Below are 22,606 nucleotides of genomic sequence, written 5' to 3' on the forward strand. Positions count from 1 at the left end.
ATCACAATCAAATAAAAATTTGATTCGGCTGAATTAAGTTCAAAGAAAGAATTTGTTCTGGGTACTTTTTTAAATAATTCTTTTTATTAAAGAAAACATCAGCAAAAAACACATTACAGAGGTTCCTTCAGAGATGCAGATTATACATCAGGGGGTCACAGGAAACACAATACCTACAAATGAAAGGGAACTTCATTTCTGGGTTGCGTACAAATGTCTCCTCTGTAACGATTCCAGGGCCCCCAAACCAGTGACCACTTTCGAGGGCATCCCCTCGCAAGATACGTAGTTTTCTCCCTAAACATACACCAATCTAAATTGTTTTCCCACACTTCCAAGGTGGGAGGTTGCTCCGCTCCCCATAACTGGGCTATATTTCTTTTGGCTAACATGAAGCCCAGAGTAGCCCATTGCGTCTGTGAGGTATTTAAGTCGATAGGCTCCCATATGTTTAGGAGGCACCTCCTTGCCTCCTGTATCAGGGAGACCCCCAGTACCTTATGTAGAGTTTTGTGTATCTTGCGCCAATATGTGGTGATGTGTACACATTCCCAGATGATATGCATAAAGGTGCCTGTGAGACCACATTGCCGTTTGCCTAGCCCCATATCTGTCCGTGGAGATCCCTATAAGGCCCCACTTATTAAAAACCTTTTGTTCTCCAGAGCTTACCTAGCTTCTTGGAGTCCCACAGCGGGGTGGCCATGGTCAGTTTATCTCTCCAACCCAGGGAACTCGTGGCGTCATGCCAGATCCGAGCTGTTTGTTTAGTTGGCCCCGTTAATACTAATTTCTGCGGTCGGGAGTACAAGGCCCTGCCATACCTACACCCGGAAAGAAGCCATTTATCCATGGCATATCCAGGGTCATCAACTCGACCATATGTGCCGTGCTAAATCGCAGCCAGCTGGGAGGCCCAATAGTATCTTTTATTATCCGGTAGGGCGATGCCTCCATCGTACCAGGGAAGTGTTAGTTTATTCAGAGCGATGCAGGGCCTGCCCTCCCATAGTAGATCCCGCTGCAGGCTCTTGATCTGACAGAAATAACCAGGTGGCACAACATCCAAGGTATTCTGCAAGGCGAAGAGAAAATGAGGCAGAGCCATCATTTTAAAGAGGGCTGCCCTACCCAACAATGAAAGAGGAAGCTTCCTCCAGTTGGCGATATCAGTCTTAAGCCTCTGCAAGGGGGGAGGGAGATTTCGGGCATATCTAACCGAGGGATCCAGAGAGACAAAGACTCCCAGATACTTGAAACCTTCTGTGTTGACCTGTATGGAACAGTTACGCGGAGGGACAGGGGGATCTCCCCTCAATACAAACAACAAGGATTCACCCAAGTTGATTGAGAGTCCCGAATTTCTCCCGAAGGAGGCCAGGACATCGAAAATCACAATAAGGGACTTATGGGGAGAGGTCAGGTAAAGCAGAATATCATCTGCATATAAAGATATGTGATACTCCCATTCGCGGGACCACCGCATGCCCCTAATCAATGGTTCCCAATGTATCCAGGCGGCAAGAGGCTCCAAGGCCAGTGAGAAAAGAAGGGGGGACAGCGGGCAGCCCTGTTGGATTCCACTCAGCCCACACACTGCAGGAACGCGGTATGTTCCAATCCACTTCCCCGACTCACTTGCACTCACGAGATGTCAACTATGAGTGTACCAATGACCCAGGAAAGGGGGTGGTATATGAGGAGACACCAAGTCTTCCACCCCTGTAGATTGAAGAGTTCACTGCTCCCTCCTCCACGCTTCCGCACCTAAATAAACAAGGAAAATACACTTCACAATCACGTACCTTTCTCAGATACCCCAACATCAGTGACCATGTCCTGCTAAAACAATCACATTGCGCTTACCAGTTGATAGTGCAGGTTTTGGTATCGTGGAGACTTCAGTCAACAAGCAATTCACGTCCAAGATAACGTCTCTCGGATTCCAGTAGCTGACTGATTATACAGGGTGTCCCTCTTTACGTTTCGTATTTAGGGGAAAAACATGTCTCACTCTTGACATGAACAAAAAACCCTTTCACGCTATGGACTACGCGTGAAAACCGGCACTTGGGATGGGACTTTGAGTGTTACGATAGCGAGCTGGCTATTCCTACACTCGGGATTGGATCTTACTCGCGGAATGGCCCAAAACGTCACTTCCGCGAGTAACGATGTGGAGCGGTGCGTGGAGGAGCCGCGCAATACGAAGGTAAGCGCTGATACAACCACCGCGTCTTCTCCGCACCTCCCTACTCACATATAATGCCAGACGGGAGGGAAACAGGAGCCCCTAGAACCCCCCAGCCAACTAAAACGGGAAAAATAAAAAGCACCGGAAATGGACAAAAACAGGGAAAAGAGACTCTATCTCACTAGCTCACTAGACAAGGAAAACGGGGGAAGGGAAAAGGGAAAAGGACATCAGAAGCCCAAATCTCGAGCTCCAAAGCAGGGGGAGAAAACAGTTCTCACGGGCCCGTGAGAACAAACGAAGCAGATCCAGATAACACAGGAACCAGCATCCAGGAACCCACACATTAGCAATAACAAGCAATGACAGTAAGGTAGGACTGACTTTATATCCCGAAACTGGTAGGTCATGTGATAACAGTTCATGGTCACTGAAAGAGGACTAGACCCGATTCCTAACAAGCCCTGACGCGTACCCCGACCAAGCAAGAATGGTGCTGAAACTCTGGTGTTTACCACTATTTGGGCGAGCGGTTTTGTGTATATCGGACGTACCCATCTGATGAATTCGGGACCGAATCCAAATTTGGCCAAGACCACCCACAGATAGGGCCATTCAATCGTGTCAAAGGCCATTGTTGCGTTGTGTGACACGATTACAGCTTGCTCTCGTAGAGTGTGGACTCTGGCTATCACCCTGTGCAATCTACGCAGGTTTAGGGCTGTATTCCTATGGGGCATGAGGCCCGTTTGGTCAGGGTGAACCAGACCACTGATGACTTTTACCAGTCTATTTGCCAAGAGCTTGGCAAGGATCTTCGGTTCAACATTTAACAGTGAGATATGCCTGTACGAGGCACAGTTCGTTTTAATATTGCCCTCCTTATGAATCACGACCACTGTAGCCACTCTCTGATCCCTAGGCAGAACCCCTTTGTATCTAGAGTCAACAAACATTTCTTTCAAATACGGTGCCAGTTTGTCCGGTTTGAGTTTATAGAGTTCGATAGGGAGCCCGTTGGGGCCCAGTGCCTTACCAGAGTTTGAGAAACGGATGGCTCGGGCGATCTCGTCCGCTGCTAGCGCGCTATCCATAAACCCCCGATCCGCAGGGGAAAGACACGGAAGCTGTACGTCTCGGAGTAGTAGCTGGGAGTCAGCTTCTGAGTGAGGGGAGACTGTTGTGTAAACGTCTGAAAGTGTTCCACAAACTTATCCACTATGTCCTGCAGTTCGGTAAGCGATACCCCCTCCTCCGTTAGGAGCTCTGGGACAAGACGGCAAGCCCAATCTCTCTTGTCCAGCCATGCGATAAGCTTCCCTGCCTTATCCCCCAGGTCATAGAGTCTGCCCTGCTGTTCCCTACCAAGACCCTTGGCCCTATCAGTGACCCTTTTAGTTGTGTTGTTTCAGTCTCAAAGATGAAGTTTGGCCCGTGTCACTCCCGGTTCCAACTCTCCCTCTAGCTTACTAATTTCAGTCTCCAGGTCCACTACCTCCCTCTGCTTCTCCTTTTTAGAGCCCGCTATCAATGACAGACCCTGACCCCTAATGACAATTTCAAAGGCCTCCCACAGGGACCGGGAAGAGGATACCGACCCCACGTTATTAGTAATGTATTCATCTAGCATTGCAATGAGGTCTTTGGGAATTTTGGGATTCCGCAGATACCACGGATTGATGGGGGCCACCATTCCCACAGTACCCCGAGTTACGACTATGTGGACCCACAGCGGAGAATGGTCTGAGATGCCTTTGGCCAAGTGTGTGGCCTCTGTTATGTAGGATGCTTGTGCGGCGGGGACTAGACAGTAGTCTAATCGCGAGAGACTATTGTGTGCCCCCGAGTGGAATGTGTATTGCTTTTGATCCGGGTGGAGCAACCTCCAACCGTCAACCAGACCCATTGCGTCCATGAAGTCAGGTAGCCACCGCATCACCCGCCCCGTTTTCCGTGGGGGATGTCTGTCCGCCATACCAGAGACGACTGCATTAAAGTTGCCTCCCAAGATGAAAAGTCCTTCAGGGAGAGCAAGTAGGACCGTTCCCAAATCTGCGAATGTCGTGCCCTGTAGCCCCGGAGGAACATAAACAGATAGGAAGGTTATGCGGTGGGCCTCCCACATGCTCGTAACTCCATTGTAACTGCCCCTCCCATCCTCCCACGTGGAATGCACTGCCAACGGGAACGCCTTGCGAATCAAAATGCCCACTCCCCTGGAACCGGACGTGAACCCTAAGTGTGCGACCAATCGGTACCCCATTCTGTGCAGAGCTTTGCATGTGTTCCCAACGAGATGCGTCTCCTGAAGCAGGACCACATCTGGCGCCTGCCTTTTAAGATACTGAAGGACTACACTTCATTTAATTTTGGCCCCCAGCCTGGTAATGTTGCAACTCAAAACCTTCCCTTCCCTACCCCATCATCTACATGGTACAGTTGACAAACCTCCGCATTTTGTCTATCGGACAAACGTACTGTGCTGATGCAACCAGCAAACCATCCAACAGGGGAACCAAACTTCCCTCCCCAAAACCCCCCACCCCGCTCCCCTGCCCACTGGGCTCCAAACTGCCCACTGAAAAACACAGAGTGCCTGTCGCCCCAGAAAATTCAAAGAAAGAATAAAAACTTAGGGGGTAACAGGTCATGAGCTCCGGCCCGTGTCCCCAGCCCATGTAACAGTTGGTCCTTAAGAATGTAGAATTAGCAAACTATCAAACACCTTGCACCCCTATTGCCCTAGCACAAGTGTCTCATCCTCCCCGTTCCCCAACAACCAAAGTCCCCCTTTTGGCCAGGTCGAGTGTTCAACAGGCCTCAGCTTCAGGGTGGCCGACTGTCTGCTTTGCCATCATCTCCTCGGTCCGCCGGGGCCCGAACTCCCTGATATTTTAGCCACTCCATCACCGCCTCTGGCTGATCAAAGAACCACGCTTGGCCCTCCACTTCGACTCTGAGACAGGCCGGGAACAACATCGAGTATTTCATGCCCCTTTCCCTTAAATCTTGCTTCGCTGACATAAAGGATCTCCTCTGCTTGTGCACTCTTTGTGTGAAGTCTGGGAAAAAGGAGATGGTAGCATTCTCATACCTGAGTGGGGCATTGGCTCTCGAGTTCTGGAGGATCACGTCTCTGTCTCGGTAGTTGAAGACTCGGGCCAGCATAGGCCGTGGGGGAGCGCCCGGTCTGGGACGGCCGCCCGGGACCCTGTGCGCCCGTTCTATCACAAAAAACTTACTGAGATTTAGGTGCTTGAGGATGAGGTCTTCTATAAATAGGTCAGGGGCCTGCCCCTCTGATCTTTCCGGCACACCTAAGAGGCGGAGGTTGTTTTGGCGGAGGCGGCCCTCATAATCATCCAGTTTATGGTCAACTGAGTTGCGGGAGTTCTGTAACTCTCGGGCCTCTTTTTGTAGTTGCGAGACGTCCTCCACTAGGCTGGTAGCTGTTAGTTCAACTTGCTTCACCTTCTCATTGAATTTCCCCATATCGGCCCTAATCAGATTAATGTCAATGGCCATGGAATCCATTGTGTGTTCTAACAAGGTTTTTACCCCTGTGATAGCTTCCATGACATCTTTCAGGGAAAGCTCTGGCTCCTCACTCGGGTTCCCTTTCACAGTCTCTTCAGACAACCTTCCCCGCTGCGTCTCCTTAGTGATCGTATAACGATCCAGTTTATTAGCCTGGACCGTTTTTGAGCTCTTTGCCCCAGGACCTTTTCCACGATCCATTTCACCAGTCAAGGCAGGACTCAGCTGAGGGCAAGCAGCCAGGGTCGGCACAGTAGCCACCACGTGTGCAGTGCGCCGAGCCCAGGGCCAGCAATCAGGTCTCGAACCCCGGAGGACCACAGAGGTCCAGCGTCAGCAAGTCTGCCCTCAATGTTCCATCCGGGTGTGAGACATCACGTTCCCAGCACTCCCTATCGTGCCACAATACAGAGAGGACTTCTCTCGGCGCAGTGCCAGTGGACTCAGTCCCTCTTTACAGAAAAGCTGATCGTTTTGGGGTTCACAGACAACTCACTGCCCCTAAGTCTTCACACACCACAGCTCCCAGCTAGGCAATCACTGGCGTGCCCAAGGCCAAGATGTCCACCTCCAGCAGCGAAGATAACCAGGCTCAGGGGCAGAGAAGGAGGGGGGTCTCACACCAGTCAATTAGGCCAAATAAATGATGCTACCCTTTTGAGATCCACCGCTCAGCTCCCCTCAAAATGCGCCGTCAGACACCACCGTTAGAAGGCCAATCTCACCCTCTCACTGCCAAGCCTTGTGCACTATTTCGTCTGCCTCCGGACTGGACATAAATGTGGCCAAAGTCCTCCGCCAACTCGCGGGTATGCCCAGAAGTCGAGGGGTAGGGGGATTCGGGGTCCAAAAAGGCACTTGCCAGTCTCTCCCAGACTTGCGATCGGCATGTGGGAAATCGCGGCCGTAATGGTCGCCGCCGCTTCACCGCTTTTGTCCCCGCCTCCTCGGTGCCCTCTCACTGTCCGCTCCTCTCCCACCACCCCATACAGCCCAGATCGCAGCTGCAGCAACTCTGTTGTTGAGGCGGGCCGGAAGTCGACTCAACCGGGCCAGCTGTGGGCCCCGGCTTCAAGGTCCAGTCAAGGCCCGCACCCGCCGACGGCCGCAACTCCCGGAACCAAGAAGCCACAGACACCGGAGCAGGCAAGTTGGGTTCCGCGACCTTTCCGGTGCATGGGGATACATACAGGACTGCCGGATGATCCATCAGGATAGTCGTTGGGGCTCACGGACAACGGAGCTCACATCTTACGAGGCCATCTCTGATCGCGCTTGGCCACGCCCCCTTATTCTGGGTTCCTAATCTATGTATAAACTAACTTTAAGCAGACATGTTCTGTCTCATCATCATTCTCTCTTGATTAAATCAACATAGAATATACCTGTGATAATGTGAATTTGTTTCCAAAATGAGTTCCATGTGAATACTTGTCCTACGTTAACACTTAATACCCAGTATGCATGGACATATGGGTTTCCCTTGTTTTTTGAAAAAGCAGCCTTGATTGAAGCCTGATTAAAAACCCTAAAGAAGGTTATTGTCCTTGATCTGTTGGGTGTGCTGCTCCACTACACATCTTTCAGTGATTTTAGCAAGAAAGGGTGGTTCGTATATGGCAGAAGTTATTAAGGTCGTTCACATTGGCGGATGATTTCTTTAGTAGTGGGGTCACCTGACCTATTTTGAGGCAATCAGTAAAGGAAACTTGGCTGGGAAAGAGGTTAATCAGTTTAGACCAAAATGGGAGCATGTGGGTGTAAAGGTCTATTGAGAGGTCGCTTGGGACAGGGTCCAGAGAGTGATCATATTAGCTCTAGAAGGTGCTAGGATCCTATGAGTTTCCATCTGTTCCCTTATTTAGACTATCTTAATATCCTATGTGTAAATATAATAGCTTTACTTATGCAAAAGTTCTAGCTCCAGAAGGACATTGATTTTCTTTAGTTTAATTAATTGTGTAACAAGTATCTGAGTTCCAAATCCACCACTACCTCCTGGAGTAGCCCTTGGTTGCTTGTTGTTTGTACTTGGGAAAGTTAAGTGCATTGAGGAAGTAATTTTGTGTTTCAATTGTACCTCAGAATTGGTGGGCTAACATCCATCATAAATAATGCCCACAAACCACATGCTACACAGGATACAAGAAATGGTCTCATATGGGGGTAGTAGGCTATTGGGGGAGTAGTGCAATGCTGGAGTATGATAGTGTTGTAATGTGGGTACGGTGATGCGGCCTAGGTGACCATGCAGTGTCCAACGTGAGGGAGCTGTGGTGGACTAGTGTTGGGGTGTGGCTGCTAGTGCACTTCGCGAGGGTGGCAAGGCAGTGGTGGGGGTAGTAATAACTGACCTGGTGGTACTGGTGCAGTACGACATGTAGTGTGAGGCTGCTTCCTCAGTGTTTTGAGGTACGTGGTGCTGTAAGGGTTATTTTTGCGATATTGTAGTGGTGGACTGATAGTGCAGTGGTGTTTGGGACAAAGTTTCATAATAGAGGGTGTTAATGTTAGAGGGCAGTAGTGCAATTGTTTGGTTGTGATGGTGTGGTGATACTGGGTGGTTGTGTTGGATTTTAGAGGGATAAATCAGTGCTTAATTTGAGCCACTGGTTTCTGGCGCTCGGCACCGGCACTTGGTTGTCAGCACCGGGGCTTGCATAGTCTGCCACATGGTGCCGCCTAAGCCATTCTTATAGCTTTGGGGGCTTGAAATAGTCGGAATTGTCACACTTGTAAGAGTGTGATGGTTAGCAGTTGTGTTGGTACTACTATTGGCAGCGCTGGGGGGGCAATGAGTGGTGCAAGCTGCAGTGGCCTCCTGGAAAGGGCCCTTGCACTTATTTACAAATTAAGCACTGGAGTGTGGTACTTTGGAGGGAATGCAAAGTAGTGAAGGGTTGAGCAATCTTTATTAGCTTCTTCCAACGAGCATCTAGTATGAAAAGGAAGCCAGAGGGGAGCTTTGATCCCTCAGGGTACCATACAGAACCTCATTCATGTACTCTCTCTCTCTCTCTTGTGTTTGTGCACAACAATGGATTGCCATTGCAAGAAGTAGCATCAGGCAGTGGTACAAATGCAACATATGTTCAGGGAAGATGGAAGAGTGGGACCTCAAGGCATCATTAACATAATTTACGATTTGTCTATCTTTTAAATGAGGCTCCAAGCACCAGCAGCATCAGGAGAGTCATTTAAAAATAAATAAAGGCAGGGATTGCCATTTTTATTGTTTCACGCTTAAAGTGACAGTGCTTGCAATAGCTCTCAGCTTTCTGCTCTTTCTTAACACTGTCATCATGCTGCGTGCAACCACCAGGGGGAAGTCCTGCTTCTGGAGGTAAAATCGGGAGACAGGCACACATTGAGGGCATCGGAAACATGCAGGGAAACTTAAATCACTCAGAACTATCCTGGCCAAGCTAGAGGCTTCTCTTACAAATAAAAAAACCTGGGGCCTCATTTATGAGGCTGTGCGTCACTTTTAAGCCACCGGTGCGTCACTTTTTGTGACGCACCAGTGGCGTAAAACATATGCCTTGTTGTGCCATATTTACAAAGTGACGCATCTAGGTAGATGTGTCACTTTGTAAACCGCTGCGCCACATTATACCTGCGCCAGGTATAATGTATGCAAGGGGGGCGTATTGACGCAAGGAAGGGTCGTAGAAGTGATGCAGTGAAATCTATGAGATTTCACTGCGTAATTTTTAAGACGCCGTTGCGTCAAAATCTTGCGCCTGCCTCACAGCAGGCGTAAAACTGACGCAGGCCCTTTCACATGAGGCTTGCCCCATGTGAAAGGACGCATTGCTGGAGTTGCGTCACTTTTGTGACACACTCCAGCAATGCGTCGCTTTTGCGCTTACAGATACGTCAGAAATACTGACGTATCTGTAACTCCTTGCGACATGATGTGTCATACATTAAATATGACGCATCAGGAATGTCGCAAGGAGTGCGCACTGAAAAGTGACGCATCTCTGCTTTCACGCAGCGATGCGTAATTTCTCATAAATGAGGCCCCTGATGTATAACTACAAAAACTGATATCAGAAGTCACTTGCAATATGTGGGTACGGCTGAGAGGGAAGTAGTATGCTTAGGTAAGTATGGCACTGAGGACAAGTACAGAGAGGGTGAGAGACCCGGAAGGACTCTGGCTTGGGAGATTTTAAATGTCAGTGCATCAATGGGGTGGCTGGGCTGCGTGATGAGGAGGAAACTGCAGAAATAATCTGAATTCACACACTTTTAGATTGACCTATATACATTGCACTGTTCGTGCAGTGAGTACCTTGAGGAGGTTGCCCGTTTCTGGTTGGATAATGATCTTAGGACCAGGAACGGCTCCTCTGCAATGGAGGAGGAGCGTCATCCCACTGGCTCAGAGCCAGCAGGTGAAAAATAAAATAATGTTCTATCATCGTTGTACTATCCATTTGCCAGCTCTGAGCCAGCACGTGTATTGAGGGACAGGCCGGGCCATGGGAGGAGGAGGAGAGGTGCTATGTGCACTTCTAAGTGTGCATGTGTTTTTGGCTGGCTGTCTCAGGCCAGCCAAAAAAACATGCGCACTTAGGTTCCTCCAACCCGGTTGTACTATACAGGAGAAACTGCACAGACTACCTGTCCTGACAGGGACGTCTTTTCAGCCCACTCAGGCCAATCCCCACACTTTTCTCATAGCATGAGAGCAGCACAGGGATTGCATAGGGAATCTGTCCCAGTGTATGCTTGGAGCCTGGGAACAGGAAGAGCATACAGAGGTGTGACACGACACGGGAGGCAGCTGGCAGTTTACAGAAACTTCCATTAAAAATAATATTATTAACCCCCCCCCCGCATGCGCTCACTCCCCAGCGCCATCTCCCCCCGCCCCACCACCCTTTGTTTGTGGCAGCCACCAGTGCATAGGACGTACCTGGCTCTAGAGAATGACAGCAAACAAATAATACATAAACTGCCAGTGGGTACGGCTCATAGCAGTGACAGACTCACATCTGAGTTGCACAAGGAGTAAGCAGATACACTTACGTCGCACCTCTTGTGAACCTATTAGAAAACGACAAAATAGGGGCACTGCCACCCAATTTGCATGAGGCCTATCTAATAACACTCCTCAATCCAGATAGAGATCCTATGCAATGCTCCTCCTACCACCCACTGCCCCTGATAAACCCGAACAATAAATCCTAGATAAAATACTGCTGGGGTGTTTCATGCCACTAATGCCGCAGATAGCTCTACCGGAGCAGGCAGGGTTTGTATCCGGTGATCGACTTCATACAATCTGTGGACGTTGTTCACTATGATGGACAAGCTAGACCCAGACTTACAGACAGTGGCTGAGTTCTTGAAGGTGGCCAAGGCATTTGATTCAAGTGAATGGAAGGATATGCTTAAAGTACTACAGAGGATCAGCTTGGGCGACAAATTCCTTATCCTGGTTGAAGTTATTGAAAACGCAACCTACAACCCACTCTCTAATGTGGTGAATGTGTCTCGAGGCACCAGGAAGGGGTCCTACCATTCCAGATTAGTTTTGCAATTGGAATTTAGCCACTGACTTGCCAACTCCACTAACACCAGTCCCAGATTGGTCTAAACTTTACGTCCCACCAGAGGCATACTTATGCAGATGACATCCTACGTTTCACTAGAGATCTTACGACCAATATCTCGCCTGTGGTCATGGTGCTCCTGCAATTTGGAAGAATCTCTGGTCTTATCGTTAATTGGGACAAGTTGCTCCTATTTCCTCTATCACCCAGAGCAAGCCAGTGCCAATTGGAATATCTGTTGGTTTGGCAATCAGATTCTGTGATATATTTGGGGATTAAGATCCACGATAATAAGCAAAAATTATGGAGCAGCTATGTAAAATTTTGTGGAGCGAGTGAGTCCCTGGATCAAGCCGCTTCTGAGAATGAATTGATATTATTACCCTGATAAAGATGGCAGTACTCATGAAATTCCTCTCCCTATTTCATAAAACATCAATTTACTCAATGCTCCATTTTTTCTCAACACTACAATAGACTCTAATTAAGTTAGTGGGGGGTGGAAAACAATTTAGGATTAAATGGTCAATGCTTCTGAAACCTTATGCTGAGGGCAGGCTAGAAATCCCGAATTATGTGTGCAGGCATAGTTCACCAACTATTGGTACCACTTGACAACATTTGCACCACATGTGATGGTCGAAACAGACCTAGCCAAGATATGGCATTTGAAGCCGGTACTCAGCAACCCACGCATTAGGAACTCTGGTGATAGTAACCCAGTTAAATTAGCGGTGGCGTGGCTATTATCCACAAAAACAACTTATCGATTTCAGAAATAGAGTCCTCTAACTACAATTCCTTTGAATGTCTATCCACCAATATCAGCACCGCCAAAAACACGGTACTATACTGTAACCTCCCGTATCTCCCTCCAGGTAACACTACCTCCTTCACGGAGCACCAATCAGACCTGATAGCTCACTGCTCCCTCCAAAACACCAACAATGTAATCTTAGGTGACCTCAATCTACACTGGGATGATGGGAACAGTACTCCAGTACAATTATTAAATGACCTACTTCATTCCAACAAGCTTACCCTACACTGCTCAGAAGAAACTCATAACAAAGGTGCAATCTTGGACGCCATCATCGCTCAACAGGACGCAGTCACTGTTGACCACATCCTTCCATTGACTGGTCCGATCACCACCTAATTCTTTTCCACCTAGCACACCCGCTTGCCCACCAGCCCCCATTAGAGACCCCCCCAAGTGGTCCAGGAATCTGTCCCGGATCAGCACTGCCGATCTAGAAGAAAAAATCTACCCCCTCCTCCCCATCTCCCCGGACGGCCTCTCTACCGCTGAACTCACAGCACATTACAATTCAACTATGTCCTCCATCTTAGATCAACTCGCCCCCATGAAATTAAAGAAAACCAGGAACATCCCTTCAAGAACATGGTTTAACAAGGACATTAACGATAAAAAAAGAAAACTCAGATCCTCAGAACGGCTCTGGAGAAAGAACCCCTCCTCCACCCACTGTGAAAAGCTCAAATCAGCAAGAAGAGAGTACAAAAACCACATCACTAAAGAAAAAAACAACTTCTTCTGCAATGCACTTGACAAGGCAAAAAACAGACCATGAGAACTATTTGATATCATTAAAAAGCAAACCTCCAAACCGTCGAATTCCCTCGTCCACCCCTCTAAAGCCTTATGCAACGACTTCATCAACTTTTTCAACAAAAAGATCGAACTCTTCCTTGACATGAACCCACCGCCTCCAGAGAACAACCTTATAACTATTGAATCCTCCTCCGTTAGGCTTCCCGCACGGTCCTGGTCCACCTTCGATCCTGTCTCGGAAACTGAGATTCTCAACTTAATCGCCTCGTTGAAGGCCTCATCCCTCAATCTGGACCCTCTTCCCTCCCAATTGGTCAACGATCTGAAATTCGCCCTCGCTCTTATCTGGTGCGAAATCATTAACAGTTCCTTAAAAAATGGTACCATACACGAATGCCTCAAGATCGGACAAGTTACCCCTCTCCTAAAAAAAAACAGGCCTTGACTCAAAAGACTTGAACAACTTCATATCGGTCTCCAATCTCCCCTTCTTGGCAAAATTCTGGAAAAATGCGTGCTCCACCAACTGAATAAACAGATTGACACCATCAACCTGCTAGATCAACATCAATCAGGTTTCAGAAAAGGTTATAGCACAGAAACTGCAATCCTTAACATTGTCGATGACATCCGTCACTCCCTTGACTCAGACCACTGCTGTCTACTCATCCTCCTCAATCTGTCAGCAGCAGTTGACACAGTGGATCATAATCTTCTCATTAAGGCCCTCAAGGAGAGAGTTAGGGTGGAAGAACAGGTTCTACAATGGTTCTCATCCTTCTTCCAGAATCGTTCCCAGAGAGTCAAAATCAAGTCATACACCTCCGACCTTCTCCCCGTGAACAAAGGCGTCCCCCAAGGCTCTGTTCTCTCTCCGCAACTGTTCAATATCTACATGTTACCCCTCGCTTCCATTCTGAATAAAGCCAACATCCCCTTCCACTTATAGGCAGATGACACCCAGATTTACCTGGAATCCTCCTCCATCAATGACCTTCTAAGGCTCAATAATACTCTCAAAGAAGTCCAAGAATGGTTATCATCGATCCACCTGAAACTCAATCAAGGAAAAACAGAAATCCTACTGATCTCTAACAAGGAAGAAAACCCGCAGGTCTCTGAGTGGCCAAAAACCTATTGAAACTCTCAACTTGATGCCCACTCTGACTAACTCTGTAAAATCATTAGGAATCCTAGATCACAAATTATCCATGGTGAACCACATTAAAAACTCTGCCAAGAGCGCCTTCTTCAATCTGAAACTACTCAACAAAGTCAAACCCTACATACAACCCGGGGATCTCAAACAAGCCACCCAATCTCTCGTGTTATCCAGACTGGACTACGGGAATGTGACCCTCTCTGGTACCCCCCTCTCCCACCTAGCCCTTCTAAAAACCACCTTCAATGCAGTGGCCAGAATTGTCTCAGGAGTAAAAAAATTTGACCACATTTCTCCCGCTCTCAGAGATCTAAAATGGCTCCCAGTGGAAATGCGGGCCAGTTTCAGAACAGCCTGCCTGACTCATAAAGCCTTGCACACAGGGAAACCAGAATACCTTGCCTCCTCAAAACTCAAGAAAGTCGGTCAAGCAAGATCACTCAGAAGTTCAAACTCCCTCCTACTCATCACCCTAAGAACACGGAAACAGAAGACGGCAAACTGCTCCTCTGCTGGGAATGCTCCAAAAATCTGGAACGCCATCCCGGCCGACATCAGAACTATCTTCTTCTTTTTAAAGTTTAAACGTTAACTAAAAGACCTCTACCTCAAACGTGCCTTCCGGAATCCTATTACGTAACCTTTTAATCCAAACTTTTGTTGCCTCCAGATCTCACGTACCTGCAAAGGACCTCTCCCTCCCCCTCCCGCCCCATTTCCTGGGGTTGGCCTCGCTACGGTTATGACTTTTGACTTCTGGGGCCAGTTGAACCTCTTATTAGTATGCGTATTCTATCTGTGGTCCTGCTGTGCGCTCACTCTTTTGTGCTTTTGATTCGTTATATGACTTATTCATGTTGGACTTGTTGTTCGCTTATCCTTTCTGTGTATTGTATTCGCTATTTTTGACCTACACATATTTGGTGGTGAAGCGCTCCGATGCCCGCGGGTCTGGCCAGCGCTATAGAAAACTCCAAAAATAAAATAAATAAAAATAAATAAATAAGCCCTCTATACACTGTGCATGCCTCTGATCGACAATCATACTATCCCTATACTCGTGAAACTATGGCATGTCAACAGCTGAAGAAACTTTACAAACAGGTGAGTGACGATACGTACTGTGAGCACCAATTTATATCTTCGGATGAATTTGCTCTGCCAACAGATACATACCCGCTAGCTGGGTTCCACTGCTATAGGTTAAGACAACTGCTCAAAGCCACATTCACTTCATTCCACAGGAACCCCTGGTGCTTCCTGCACTAGACTCTATATATGCACTTCTGAGGATCCTTTGCACAGTATCTACAAATTGTACAGAATATCACAATCCAGCAAGCTGAGATGTCCTCTGGGGATCAGAGGTAATTGAGACATGGACCTATGCTCAAAGAAGCTATTGCTGTGAGCGGACCAAATAAATCTATATGAATGGCAGACACAGAGCAGTGTACAATAAATTCCTACTCAGGAATAGTTACACAACATGAATGGTTAGGGGCCTGAGACCCTACACTCATGCAGACGATGCGGGGACACTGTCGCAGTTTTATGCACTTGGCATGGTACTTCCCAGGGATGGATGCATTCTGGACAGCTGTACATAACACACTGTCAGTGATGACTTCATTAAAGCAGGGAGAGGATGTAGCCCTACAGCTAGATCTGTTGACTTCGAAGCTGGGGAACCAGGTTCGAGACTCAGCAACGACGATCAATATCCTGTGATTCTGGGCAAATCACTTAATCTCCACATGCCTAACAAAAATGAATGTGTCCTCAAGTAACGAGACTGGTGCTATGTAAAGCGCTCTGATACCCGATATCTTGGGACTAGTTCACGCTATATAAAACTCTAAAAAAAAAAAAAAAGGGCAGAAGCCCTCCTCATTGGTGGCGCTACTAATCTACATGGTTGGCAAATCCAAAAAGGTGAGGAAGTACACAGTATTGACACTGGTGTCTCCTCTCCGCTACCGACTGCTGAATACAAATATGTTCTACTGTAACGACCAGTGCAAATCATAGCACATGGTACTACCAAACCAACCAAGACCTAAAACCATATGGGAATCGCTCCACGAATACCTGTTACAGAAAGGGACTCTGATTTAGGGCCTTACCTGAGGTGATAGCTGAAAGTTAACTACAATACACCTTCCGATGCACCCTGATGAGGACCTTGTCACATATTTTTTTTTTCTCCCAAATTAAGCCCTGTGCAAAGCAATACCATTGAAATCTTTCCAGCCATCACAAATTGCATTACCATCAATCTATGTGATCATTCCACTTCTATGGGTCTGATTTTGATGGTGTACGAACTGGACATGACAGCCCATCGGTGGTGGTCCAACCACCAACAGCCCTTCACTCTGAACGTCTTATTTCAATGCTGGCAGCCGGACCAACAGCAGGCGGAGTGGAGAACACCGCCTCCGACAGGTTCAGTGATCCCGACGGGGCGGCGGTCGGAATCGTGGTCCTGAATGGAGGCAGGACTGAGCCAGGCACCACCGTCATGATTACGATATCCCTTTCCAACAGCCTTTCATGTCGGAAAGACCACCATAAAAATGTTGTTTGAAATGGATTTTGGTGGCCCCTGTGGGCACGTGTTGTGCCCCCCCCCCCTCACCTCCATTCACCGTATGCCGAGCACCACAAGATGCATGGCACATGGACATATAGGAAGTGCTCCTTTGCACGGAAACTTGTGCTGCGGCCCTTTTCCTGAGCAGCAGTGAAAAGGAGCACTTTGTGATCACCAGCCTTACTGGCGTAACGAAACTTGAGGGGGCCCACCAGCAAGGTATGTGGAGGGCCCCCTCTGGACTCATTAAGGATATCTCCGGGCAGAGAACTATGCTGAGGGGGCTCCTGGAACTTGGGGGCCCCAGCATCGCGGGAGCTGCGGGGGCCTGTGTTATGCCACTGACCAGCCCGGTAGTCGCATCATAATACGGCAGATGGACCTCCGCCTGCTTGTCAGGCGGACTCCTGACCTCCGTGATAGCGGGCGGCGGTCCAAATGTCCGCTATCGTAATAGCCCCGAGTTCCTAGGACTATTTGCAGCATTTCTGGTATTCATACATAAAATACAAATAAATAAATACAAAAAAACTGATATCTGTTCTTTGTCATGGGCTGGCTCATTGTCTATATTCAGTACCCAACGCATAGGTGTTCATTGCAAAATCAAGTAGCAAAACCCTGCAGTATATTTAGCAATTTCAAATTACTATGACTCTTTCATTTGAGATTTTGAGGTAGGAAAGGGGCACATCTGTTACCGTACTGCTTTGCACATTTTTCGCTAATGATTTCTTATTTAGCTGGTGCCAACTGCAGACTGGTATTCCATCATCTGATGTGATTTCACTCTGCCACTGACACAGTCGAACTGCTCCAAGCAAGTGTTTTGTAAAGCTTCACTCTAAGGCATAATTTATATTTTAGTGGCCTGGCTGGCTACCATTCTCCCAGAAGTAGAGTTTATGTCATGCTAGAGCTGATGACACCAAATAAAAGCATGTTGTTAAAAACATTCTTTCCCCAGATGTCTATAAAATACGTGGCAGGTTCCCCATTTGGGGGGGAAATAATCCATTGTGTCTGGTCAGCCATGTCACACCTGCATGGGTGGGAGAGGTGTGGCGTAGTGGCCAGAGTGACTGACACAGTTCGATCTCGGCAGCAAAACAGCTGACACCGGGCAATAGCTCACTTAATCTCTCCGACGGCCCCCAGTGCCTTGAAACCTTAAGGGGTGATATGTTTGTGCCTTACAAATACGGACTATTATTTTTATTATCGCAGACCTGTCTTCAGGGGCATAGTTATCAGTGGTGCAGTAGGTGCAGGGGCACTGGGGCACCTGAACCCTGTCAATTGATTCTTGTAGCTAGACGCCCTGAGGTGGGGGCTGTTTCCAGGGATGATATAACTAAGGCCCCTCATGCTCTGGGACTTTTCTCCAAGTGTGTGGGGAACATCTCAATGTTTTACATGGTGGTCCTGGACTGAAAGGATGCAGGGGGAAATGGCGTCATAGGTTGCTAATAAATGCCCTTGCCACCTGTGCAATAGAGGTGTACCCAGCAGCAGATACTTGGATCCACCATTGTGAGCACTGTAGTGCTGTTAGCACTCTAGTGGACGCACGTTGCACGCATCCCTACATCCGCAGGCCAGGCGTGGCCTGCGGGGTTGAATAAATGGAAGGCGTGCGCTCGGGCACGTCACTTCCGACTAGCACCAAGTGTTGGACTCACTGGCTATCGCTGCGCGCTGCCACCCCTGCGCAAGCGACCAGTCCACCAGGCAGGCCCTGTACCCTGCCACACCACATTGGCGACGAGCGGAGGGGGCCCAACCCTCGCCCGTACACCTCTGCCCAAGCGGAGCGGTCTGCTCGCTCCCGCGGTGCACACCGCGTGTGACCCGGCGGCCCCAACGGCTTCCCTGGAGCCGGCGTGCTCCTCCTTGCCAGCCTCCCGCCTGCTGGAAAGTGCCTGCCCTTCACCCCTGCTGCCCTGTGGAGAGGGCGCACGCCACCGCAGCCTACCGCCGCATCGCCGAGCTTCCCGCTGCGGCCAAGTGCCATTTACCACGCATCTGGCGTGGTACGCAAAGCCACCGCACCCTGCTATTCCTCACGCTTCTGGAGTGAGAAGCGGGAAGAACGTCAAGCCAACCCTACTTGCCCAGTCTACTTCACATTTCTGGCCTGCTGAGGCCTGGGGAGGCCTAGTGTCACCGGGAGAAGACACAGCAGACGCTGGCAGCCTGGATAAGGACCTCTACTTGCCAGCCACGAGGCACGTGGTTTTGGCGGCAAACACATCGACGGGAAGACAGACGGAGCGACTGCCGGCAAAGGTACGCACACTGCTGCAGCCCCGCGTAGGAACCTCTACCCTAACTACTCTTGGGAGTCGCCGCCATGGGAGATGGTGATTCTGTGGCGCCCGTCATTAACATTCCATTCCAGCACGCTGCTGCTGGGGTGCTACCACCATTCAGTGAAGCAAGTGACCCGTCCACGGCCTCGCCCCGATGGAAAATTTGGCCGGAAAGGTTAGAGAATTACTTTGTGGTCACGAGGGAAACGGATGACGCAGTGAAAAGATCCCTACTCCTCCACTACGCGGGGGACGAGGTTTTCAGACTTTTCAAACACCTCCCTAACCCGGGTGCAGCGACCACCTACGCTGCCGCAGTCACCACTCTCAACAACCATTTTGACCCCCAATTAAACGTAGACTTCGAAGTCTTCAAGTTAGGGCAAGCCCGCCAGCGGGATGGGGAATCCATGGACCAATTCCACACCCGAGTGAGGGAGCTGGCCAGCTCCACCGACGAGGACCAGCCAAGGGCCATACGACGTCAACTAATCCAGGGGTGCCGAGACAAAACGCTAAGGGGCCATATCCTGCGAAAACCGGGGATCTCCCTAGAAGACATCCTCATCCTAGCCAGAGCCCACGAACTCTCGGATGCCAGAGCGACGGCCATGGAACAGGCCCTACACAAAACCCCCGCCAAAACCGAGACCATCAAAGTAAAACGTGCTGACGCAGTACGACCGCGGACACGTGGCCAGGCACAAAAGGGATACCGGAGGGACCCGCCTCAAGCCCGCTGCGGATACTGTGGGCATGAACCCCATGCGGCCAAGGACTGCCCGGCTCAAGGACAAACCTGTGGGAACTGCGGAATCCCAAATCATTTTGCGTCAGTCTGTCGCAGGAAGACCCAACCCAGGAGTCCCAAGAAGCCATGGACGCCCACAAAAGCCGTCCGCCAGCTATCGCTAACAGACGCACCCACGGAGAGGGCCGAAAAACACCTGCCCACAATCTACGACGATTCGGACTCGGAAGACGAGGAAGCATATGTGATCTCTTTTGCCCGGGAACTGAAGCAGAGGCGACGACCACAACCAACATGTGTGGTACACATGGGGGAGAATGAGGTAAAAGCTATCATCGACACAGGCGCCACTGTCAACGTCATGGGGCTGCAACAATTTAACAAGCTACGCCCTCGGCCTGAGGTCCTACACTCAAAGACAAGAATTTTCGCCTATGGAGCGGATACCCCTCTACCTCTAAAAGGGAAAATTGTGATACCCATCCGGGCAGATGAGGTAGAAGTAACAGCGACGGTACACATAATTGACCGGGAAGCCGACACCTTGCTAAGCAGCCACACTGCGGAGGACCTAAAACTGATCGCGTTTGCTAACCGTATCAGAGCCCATCAAGTGGATGAGCTGCTGGAGCGCTTCCCTGAACTGTTCAAAGGACTAGGTTGCATCAAGTGCGACCCCATCAAACTCCATATCGACAAGTCCGTCTCTCCCACTGCCCTACGCCACAGGAGGATACCATTCCACCTTCGGCCGTTAGTAGAAAAAGAACTTGAGAAACTCGAGAACCTGGGAGTTATCGAAAAGGTAACAGGACCCACCCCATGGGTTTCCCCCATGGTCATAGTTGAGAAGCCCAAGCAACCAGGCGAGATCCGCCTATGTATCGATATGCGGCTGCCAAACACCGCTATCAGAAGAGAAAGACACTTGACGCCCACTATGGATGACATAGTGGCCGATGTGAATGGCTCGAGATGGTTCTCGAAAATTGATCTCAATGCAGGCTACCATCAACTGCCCCTCGCAGAGGAAAGCCGTTTCATCACTACATTCAGTACTCACCTTGGCCTCCGGCGATATAAGCGCCTCAACTTCGGAATATCATCGGCAGCGGAGGTATTCCAGAATACCATCAGGGAGCTCTTGTCAGGTTTGCCGGGGGTAATTAATGTCAGCGACGACATTCTAATCCACTCTGCCACCGCGTCCGAACATTACAAACATCTGCGAGATGTCTTGAAAAGACTGAGCACACACAGAGCAACCCTCCACAGAGACAAATGGCAATTCTTTCAATCCTCAATTGAGTTCTTTGGTTACGTTTTTAACCAAGAAGGAGTTCAAATTGACCCAAGAAAATCCAAGTCCATAAAGGATGCTCCAGCGCCGAAATCACCAACGGAGATGGGGCGCTAGAGGGCGCACGAGCTAATGGCCGCACTTTAGTGAGGCTCTGGCTGCCTGGTCGGGAATATCCTTCATTTCTCCTGTATACCTGCGGGAAACTGCCTGAAACTTTCAGCGAGTCCGAGTCTGGGTGCCCTGTTGATCCTGCCCGAGTTTGGGACCGATCCGAGGTTCGGCGCCCGACTTATCCGGCTAAACGTTTTGACCGGCTCAAGCTGCTGCGGAGTGACGGCGCGGGAGCCTGGACGCGACATCACGCGAGGCCGGGGCTCGCCACGAGGTAGGCAGGCCTCAGGGGCGGAGTGACCTGTCCGGTGCCGGTGGGTCCTGCCGGGGCACGGCAGACTGCAGTGGCAGTGAGTCTTCCCCCCCCCCCCCCGGGCCACAGCAACACGCGAAGACACTAAGCGGCGGACTTGTGTGCCACTGGGAGCTCCGGCGAAGACGCGACCTGCCGCCTGCACCGGACAGAGGTGAGACGGGTCCCCGGCCGTGGATTGCGGGCTGCCGGTGGTCCTGTGAACTGGCTGCGATCTTGATGCTTCTGGACGTTGGGGGCGGAGGAGCGCTGGGGGCCTACTGAGGGCCACGATCAGGGACCGTCCCACGCAGACTGCTACCCGCCGGCTGGTGCGGTGGGCCTACCCCCCCACCCCCCCTTTTTTTGCCCCTCGCGCGTGGAGAAGACTGCAGGACAGGCACGCATTTTTCAGCGCACCGCTGCCCGCCACCTGTGCCACGCGGCAGAGGGAGCCCACGGACCCCCTCTTGAGCAGCTGCAGCTAGCCTTGGTCACCGGAGTTTGTAACACGCCAGGGAGTGGAGAACACAGGGGCGCGCCAGGCCTGCTACCTGCACAGACGGCGCTGTCACGGGCACGGACACAGTGTGGGGGGGCACGACTGCAAAAAACTCTAACACCGGGCAGCGAAGACCGCTCCACTCGACTCGTACCGAGTGCCTCGGGCCCCCACAAGCGGCGCACTATGGGCAAAAATGACCAGAAACAGCCTAAGCTTTCTTTTGAGCCTGCAACCACTAAGAAGCCGCTGAAGAACACGGCTGGCGTCGGCGGTGCCCAAGAACCGTCGAGCAGTGCAGCCCCCCCCCCGCGGCAGCGTCTACTGAACTGCAAGCCATGATGGAGGAGATGAGGCAGGGCTTCGCCACAATAGTGGACAAGGTGGATCGCCTGTCCTCAAGGATGGATGGGGTTGCACAAAAACTAGAAGTCCATGAAGAACGCCTGACTGAAGCGGAGCGACGCATATCGGCTTCCGAAGACGCAACGACATCCCACGAGGCGCGCCTCTCCAGAATGGACAATATTCTGCGTGTGATAGCGGCAAAGAACGAGGAGTTGGAGGCGAGGAGTAGGCGCAATAACATACGCGTCCTAGGAGTGCCGGAATCCACCAACACTGGCCGTATGGAGGAATATGTCGAGAGACTCCTCATCACTGCAGTGGGAAAGGAAGCCTTCTCCAGTCAATTCATTGTCGA

The sequence above is a fragment of the Lissotriton vulgaris genome, chromosome 7 (assembly GCF_964263255.1).
Source record: "Lissotriton vulgaris chromosome 7, aLisVul1.2, whole genome shotgun sequence".
In the NCBI taxonomy this organism is placed as follows: domain Eukaryota; kingdom Metazoa; phylum Chordata; class Amphibia; order Caudata; family Salamandridae; genus Lissotriton; species Lissotriton vulgaris.